This window comes from Pan troglodytes, chromosome 5 (assembly GCF_028858775.2).
Source record: "Pan troglodytes isolate AG18354 chromosome 5, NHGRI_mPanTro3-v2.0_pri, whole genome shotgun sequence".
In the NCBI taxonomy this organism is placed as follows: Eukaryota; Metazoa; Chordata; class Mammalia; order Primates; family Hominidae; genus Pan; species Pan troglodytes.
In genome coordinates, this window is record NC_072403.2 from 79,525,097 (window position 1) to 79,532,901 (window position 7,805).

The following is a 7,805-nucleotide window of genomic DNA, read 5'->3' on the forward strand; positions in this document are numbered from 1 at the left end:
GACATTTCCCCCATGTTGTTCTTGTGATAGTGAGTGAGTCCTTACAAAATCTGATGGTTTTATAAGCATCTGGCATTTCCCCTGCTAGCACTCATTCTCTCTCCTGCTTCCTTATGAGATGCCTTCTATCATGATTGTAAGTTTCCTCTCCTTTCACAACTAACATCAGCTTTTTTTTACAAACTAGTACCATCTATTCTCCTGTTTTCTCTGTGTGTATTTTAAAATGGTTTTGTGCACCCACAAGACCATCCACCCCACAGGCAAGTCTGCCTCTTTGCTTTCACTTCACAGGCCTTGTGACTTCTTAAAAACACACTAATTAGAACCCCAGCTCTGCCAGCTTCTTGTGACTTACCATATGCTTTTTGTTCATGCTATGCCCCAGGGCTGAGTTTTCCTGTGGCTTTTGAAGCAGTGTGCTGCATCATAGTATCTCACACTGGTCGTTTAAAGATCCCACTTAGTTTCCTTTATGAGTTATGTGTTAGCTCCTTTTTTGGAGGAGGGGAAATTGTTTCTTTTCCATTTGCAAGTTTTTCTCTCAAGTCCAAAGTCTTCTGGAGGTTACTTCTTTATGTCAAGAGGGCAAATAAACATTGCCCTCTCAAATCCAAGGCCTACTGTTTTTTGCAAGCATATAAAGGCTTTCCATGAGTATTCCTACAGCTTAATCTCACTTCCTCCTGTAAGCGCCATTTCTTCTAATCACTTCCAAACCCTTCTCAATATGTATCAGGACCTTCAGGGTCATATTCCAAGGGAAGGAAGTTTAGCTCTTTTGCAGCAGTTACCTGAAAAATCATCTTCTCATTGATTTAAAGAACACATGGTACAAGATTATAAGAAAAGATGTAAACATTTTGTTGCTAAAATGCTCCTTGAAAGAGTCACTATAAGGTCATGGAGACAAGAATATAGGCTAGCCCAAGGCCTTAAGAACAAGAGACCCATCTGACAGAGAAGAAGTGTGGTCCCTGCCTAGCAGATTACCATATCAGAGATGAAGGCAAGGTATGGTGTAAACAGTAAGATCAGTTTATTCCAGAATCCCATTTGGTAACGAATATTATAAAAGGAAGAGATTTTATGTGACAAAGCATCCTATATGTTAAATCCTTGCCCTAAAGTAAAACGACTGGTTGTTTGAAAAGATAAGAAAAGTCAGAAAGTCAAAGCATGTCACAGATGATCTGTGTAAGTCATAAAAATTCATGAAAGGAAATTTATTAACAATGTACAGTTTTAAAGGGTATTAGGTATACTAAAAGCTTTAATAGATTGCTACTATGATCCTTAACTATACAACTTGCCTACTTTAAAGATAGGTAAGGCTTGGGAACATACAGAGTTAGCCATGCCTCCTTGCTATGCTAGAAAAGGTCAGGCCTTACCTGCACTGCTGGATGTCCTAGGCTCCAGACCTAGTACATAATTAGAATCACTATTTACCAGGTTTTTCACCAAAAGTAAAAGCTGCTAAAAGTTAATAGTATAACATGTACTCAAGACTACTGGAAAAACAGTTTTACATGCAAGGTATGTAAGGAAACAAGAATGTGTTTTTAGTAAAATGTTATAAAAAGGCAGGAAATGTGAACTATTTTGCCTAGTTTAGAAAGCTAAAGGATTGTTTTAAGTTAGATAGGATAAAGCTGAACATTTAAGAAAGTTGTGGAAGGTTCACAAAAGATTAACCTTGTAAAAGAAATTCCACGTGTGAACATATCAACTATAAAGAAGTATTATTCAGTTTTCTTCATAAATATAATATTTGAATGAAAGCACAACAGAGTTTTATTAGAGCAGGGGTGGCCAATCTTTTGGCTTCCTGGGCCATATTGAAAGAAGAAGCCTTGTCTTTGGCCACACACACACACAAAACTACTAACACTAACGTTAGCTGATGAGCTAAAAAAAAAAAAGTCCCCCCCAAAATTATAATGTTTTTAAAAAGTTTATGAATTTGTGTTGGTTCACATTCAAAGATGTCTTGGGCCACATGCAGTACACAGGCCATGGGTTGGATAAGCTTGTATTAAAGCATTGAACTTTTCATTAAAAAAATTGTAAAAAAAATTATAAAAGGTTCATGAGAATCTTACTTTATGGTCAAACTAAGATTGGATATATTTATCTACAATGTTTTATCAAGAATTAGGTTTGACATCAATAGTACACTAATGCAGAGATAAAATATGGCATTTTTTGGACTGTAATTCCATAAATGTGTTTTTGGCATATGCTAATAATTAGAATTGTTATGTTAAATTATTGTGTGCCACAGAGGTAATAAATTTCTTCATCAATTATACCTTTAACTGTGGCTGCCCTAAGACTTTTTGTCATCCACAGACAATTATTGTTTTATGTTAATCCTCTTTAAAAGGAGGTTTTATAATCTAAAGGACTCTAACAGGTGCTCTTAAATGCACGTTTCTGATAACTTTGGATGTTGCGACATTAGAAAAGAGGAAAAACTTTCAGGACTCCCATGGAGAGCTGAAATGTTTATGAATTCTAGCAAAACTGTAGTTGACTACATGGACTGAACTAATAGAAGACTAAAATAATCCTTTTATGACTCTGCTTAAAAGGTTACTAGTTCTTCATTTTTTTAAAGTGAAGAAAACTTTTGAGCTTTTTACAGCTTTGAACAATTGAGTAAAGTATAATCCTATAAATAAAATTTGGAGCATATTTCTCTCTATCTGATTTCTCCAGAATTTGGAAACTATTTTTGAGTATTCTTAACTTATGGCAATATATTTATTTGCATAAGTGTGATAAGAATCTGTTTTCTGTGCTCACTTTGGCAACATACATACTAAAATTGGAAGGATACAGACATAAACATGGCCCCTGCACAAGGATGACATGCAAATTCATGAAGCATTCCATATTTTTTTTAAAAAAAGAATGTTTTCTTTTGCAAAAGGACACAATTGGAGAAACTGGTTATTTTACCAAGGCTTTGATTGGAATGGCATGCTTTCCTTTAAGAAATACAATTTGACTTATACAGCCAATGAAAGCCTTTTGGGGAAACTGACATCATACCTTGTCTATACAGTCCTTGTACAGAGTTCCTTACTTGTGGTAAATAAAGAATGTAAATTTTCTCTTTTTTCTTTTTATTTTTTGAGACTGGTTCTGGGCAATAGAATGTAACTTTCTAACAAGCTGAGGAGCCCCACGTTGTCTTGAGACCTCAAGTGGAGAGGAATATATCTGACTCACAAAGGAATTTAATGACACAAATAAACCATGACTAGGCTTAAGGCTTTAAAAAGTCTTTTCTGAGATAGAACAAAGTTCCTTCAAAGTCAATATAAAAAGGATCTTATGTGGCAAATAATTATTCATGCTGTGCTTTATGCAAATAATCAAATTCACATACATATGATGAGAGAGAGAGAAAGAGAGAGAGAGAGAGGCAGTGTGTGAGATAGAGCATGCAAGCAAGCTCATACTTACATGCAACCCATACAGGTCACTTTAACTTTTGACTTTGTGTCTCAACCTGGTTGTATTGCTTTACCATTCAGAGTCCTCAGGTTGTTGACCAAAGTTTTTAGTTGTAATCAGTAATAAAGATAACCTATGCTGGGTTTTTCCCCACTTGACAAGATGTATCGTAGTAACATGAATATATATACCTGATGTACATTTAATAAAATTAGTGTGCAAAAGTGCCTTTCTGTATTACAAAAGAGTATTAATATTTAGTAATTATAAACAATGAAAATGAATCTAAGAAGGCAACTTAGGCCCAAATTATATGTATATGATAGATATGTGATATTATATACATTATATATACACAATAAAGTGGATATGTACAATATAGTGAGTATATAATAAATCATTAAGTATATAATTGAATATATAATAAATTTAATACATAATATATTGAATATATAATAAATTATTAAATATATTATTAAAATATACCGCTTTTCTCTTTATCTGCTTTACTTTTCATCTTTTTATATCATTCATTTAAAAATCCCTAAAATCTTTAAAATTTCTTTTTTTTAGTTATTATGGGTACATGATACATGCATATATTTATGAGTTATATGTAATGTTCTGATACAGGCACACAATTTGTAATGATCAAATCAGGGTAATTGGGATATCCCTGACCTTGAACATTTATCTTTTTTGTGTTAGGAATATTCAAATTCCACTCTTTTAGTTATTTTTAAATATACAAGAAATTATTGCTTACTATAGTCACTCTATTTTGCTATAAAATACTAGATCTTATTTAATTTATCTAGATATATTTCTGCACTCAGTAACTATCACCACTTCTCCCTACTTCCCCTCTTCCCTTCCCAGCCTCTAGTAAGCATCATTCTACTCTCCATCTCTATTAGTTCTATCTTTGTTATTTTTAGCTCCCACATATGAGTGAGAACATGCAAAATGAGTGTTTCTGTGCCTGGCTCATTTTACTTAACATTATGCCCTCTAGTTCCATTTATGTTGTTGCAAATGATACGATATTATGCCTTTTTATGGCTGAATAATATTTCATTGCATATATGTACCACGTGTTGTACTGATTTACCTGTTGATAAACACTTAGGTTGATTCTAAATCTTGCCTAATGTGAATAATGCTGCAATAAACATGGGAGTGCAGATATAGTTTGATATACTGATTTTCTTGCTTTTGGATATATTAACTAGTAGTGGAATTGCTAGATTACGTGGCAGTTCTATTTTTAGTTTTTTGAGGAACCTCCGTACTACATTCCATAGTAGCTGTACTTACTTACATTCCCACCAACAATGTACGAAGTTTTCCCATTTCTTCACAACCCCACTAATATTTATTATTGCCTGTCTTTGGGGAAAAAGTTTTAATTGGTATGAGATTAACATCATTCTAATTTTTATTTGCACTTTATCTGATGACTAATGATGTTGAGCATATTTTTTAATGCCTGTCGGCTATTTGTATGTCTTCCTTTGAGAAATGCCTATCAGATCTTTTATACATTTAAAAATAATATTATTTGATTTTTTTCTATTGAGTTTTTGGTCTCCTTATATATTATTTATTAATTCCTTGTCAGATGGGTAGTTTGCAAATATTTACTACCACTCTGTGCATTGTCTTTTCATTTTGCTGATTGCTTCCTTTGCTGCACAGAAGCTTTTTACCTTTCTGTGATCTCATTCGTCCATTTCTGCTTTAGTTGCCTGTGCTTTTGTGGTATTTCTCAAGAAATATTGGTCCAGACCAATGTCGTGGAGAATTTCCCCAAAGTTTTCCTTCAGTAGTTTCATAATTTCAGGTGTTTCCTTTAAGACTTTAATTTATTTTGATTTGATTTTTTTTTTTAGTTTGCTGTCTCATTTTGTGGCTTAATATATGGTCTATCTTTGAGAATAATCCACTTACTGGGGAAAAGAATGTGTACACAACAGCTGTTAGATTCTGTAAATATCTATTAGGTGCGTTTAGTTTATAGTGCAGAATATGTCCAATGTTCCTTTGTTGATTTTCTCTCTGGATGGTTTGTCTGATGCTGAAAGTAGAATGTTGAGGTATCAAGCTATTACTGTATGAGGGCCTATCTCTCTCTTTACTTCTAGTAATATTTGCTTTATAAATATATTTGTGGTCCAGTGTTAGGTGCATAAATAAAACTGTTGTAACCTCCTGATGAATTGACCCCTTTATCATTACATAATGTCCTTCCTTGTATTTTTTATAGTTTTATCTTTAAATCTATTTTATCTGATTTGATAATAGCTACTCCTGCTCTTCTTTAGTGTCCATTTGCATAAAATATCTTTTCTCATCCCTTTGTTTTTAGCCTACATGTGTCTTTATAGGTGAAGTGAGTTTCTTATAGGTAGCAGATAATTTATTATATTATATTTTATTGATTTTTTAAAACATATTCTGCCACCCTATGCCTTTTGATGGGAAGTTTAGTCCCTTTACATTCAATGTTATTATTAATTGGTAAGGTCTTACTACTGCCAGTTTGTTGTTTTCTGGTTGCTTCATGATCCTCTCTACCTTTTTCTTACCTGTATTTCTTTGTCTAAAAGTAATTTTCTCTAGTAGTATATTTTAATTTAAGGTAAAACTAATACAGCTTAAGGATATTCTGGGCTGAGATGATGGGGTTTTCTAAATATAAAATCATGTCATCTGCAAACAGGGACAATTTGACTTCCTCTTTTCCTAATTGAATACCCTTTATTTCTTTCTCCTGCCTGATTGCCCTGGCCAGAACTTCCAACACTATGTTGAATAGGAGTGGTGAGAGAGGGCATCCCTGTCTTGTGCCAGTTTTCAAAGCGAATGCTTCCAGTTTTTGCCCATTCAGTATGATATTGGCTGTGGGTTTGTCATAAATAGCTCTTATTATTTTGAGCTACATCCCATCAATACCTAATATATTGAGAGTTTTTAGCATAAAGGGCTGTTGAATTTTTTTTTTTTTTTTTTTGAGACTGAGTCTTGCTCTGTTGCCCAGGCTGGAGTGCAGTGGGGCAATCTTGGCTCACTGCAAACTCTGCCTCCTGGGTTCATGCCATTCTTCTGCCTCAGCCTCCAGAGTAGCTGGGACTACAGGCACCTGCCACCACACCCAGCTAATTTTTTTGTATTTTTAGTAGAGACGGGGCTTCACCATGTTGGCCAGGATGGTCTTGATCTCCTGACCTTGTGATCTGCCCACCTCGGCCTCCCAAAGTGCTGGGATTACAGGCTTGAGCCACTGCGCCTGGACAGGGCTGTTGAATTTTGTCAAAGGCCTTTTCCGCATCGATTGAGATAATCATGTGGTTTTCGTCTTTGGTTCTATTTATATGCTGGATTACATTTATTGATTTGCATATGTTGAACCAGCCTTGCATCCCAGGGATGAAGCCCACTTGATCATGACATTTATGCAGCCAACAGACACATGAAAAAATGCTCATCATCACTGGCCATCAGAGAAATGCAAATCAAAACCACAATGAGATACCATCTCACACCAGTTAGAATGGTGATCATTAAAAAGTCAGGAAACAACAGGTGCTGGAGAGGGTGTGAAGAAATAGGAACACTTTTACACTGTTGGTGGGACTGTAAACTAGTTCAACCATTGTTGAGGACAGTATGGCAATTCCCCAAGGATCTAGAACTAGCCATCCCGTTACTGGGTATATACCCAAAGGGTTATAAATCATGCTGCTATAAAGGCACATGCACACGGATGTTTATTGCAGCACCATTCACAATAGCAAAGACTTGGAACCAACCCAAATGTCCATCAATGATAGACTGGATTAAGAAAATGTGGCACATATGCACCATGGAATACTATGCAGCCATAAAAAATGATGAGTTCATGTCCTTTGTGGGGACATGGATGAAGCTGGAAACCATCATTCTCAGCAAGCTATCCCAAGGACAAAAAATCAAACACTGCATGTTATCACTCATAGATGGGAATTGAACAATGAGAACATTTGGACACAGGAAGGGGAACATCACACACTGGGGCCTGTTGTGGGGTGGGGAGAGGGGGGAGGGAAAGTATTAGGAGATATACCCAATGTAAATGATGAGCTAATGGGTGCAGCACACCAACATGGCACATGTATACATATGTAACAAACCTGCACGTTGTGCACATGTACCCTAGAACTTAAAGTATAATGATAATAATAAAAAAAGAAAAGTCTGAAAGAGAAGGGGGGAAAAAAACTAATACAAACTGTACCCTTTAAGTTCATTTCCCTGACTTTTAATTTTTTTGTTGTTTCTATTTATATTTTTATACT

General features: G+C 35.0%; 1 non-coding gene across 1 annotated transcript; it reads left to right on the forward strand.

Annotated features, from left to right (window-relative positions):
- Nucleotides 1-2,803: 2,803 nt before the first annotated feature.
- On the forward strand, nt 2,804-2,907 carry LOC112209592 (U6 spliceosomal RNA). The gene has a single exon (XR_002944428.1). It is a non-coding gene; the product is annotated as a U6 spliceosomal RNA (small nuclear RNA).
- Nucleotides 2,908-7,805: the final 4,898 nt, after the last annotated feature.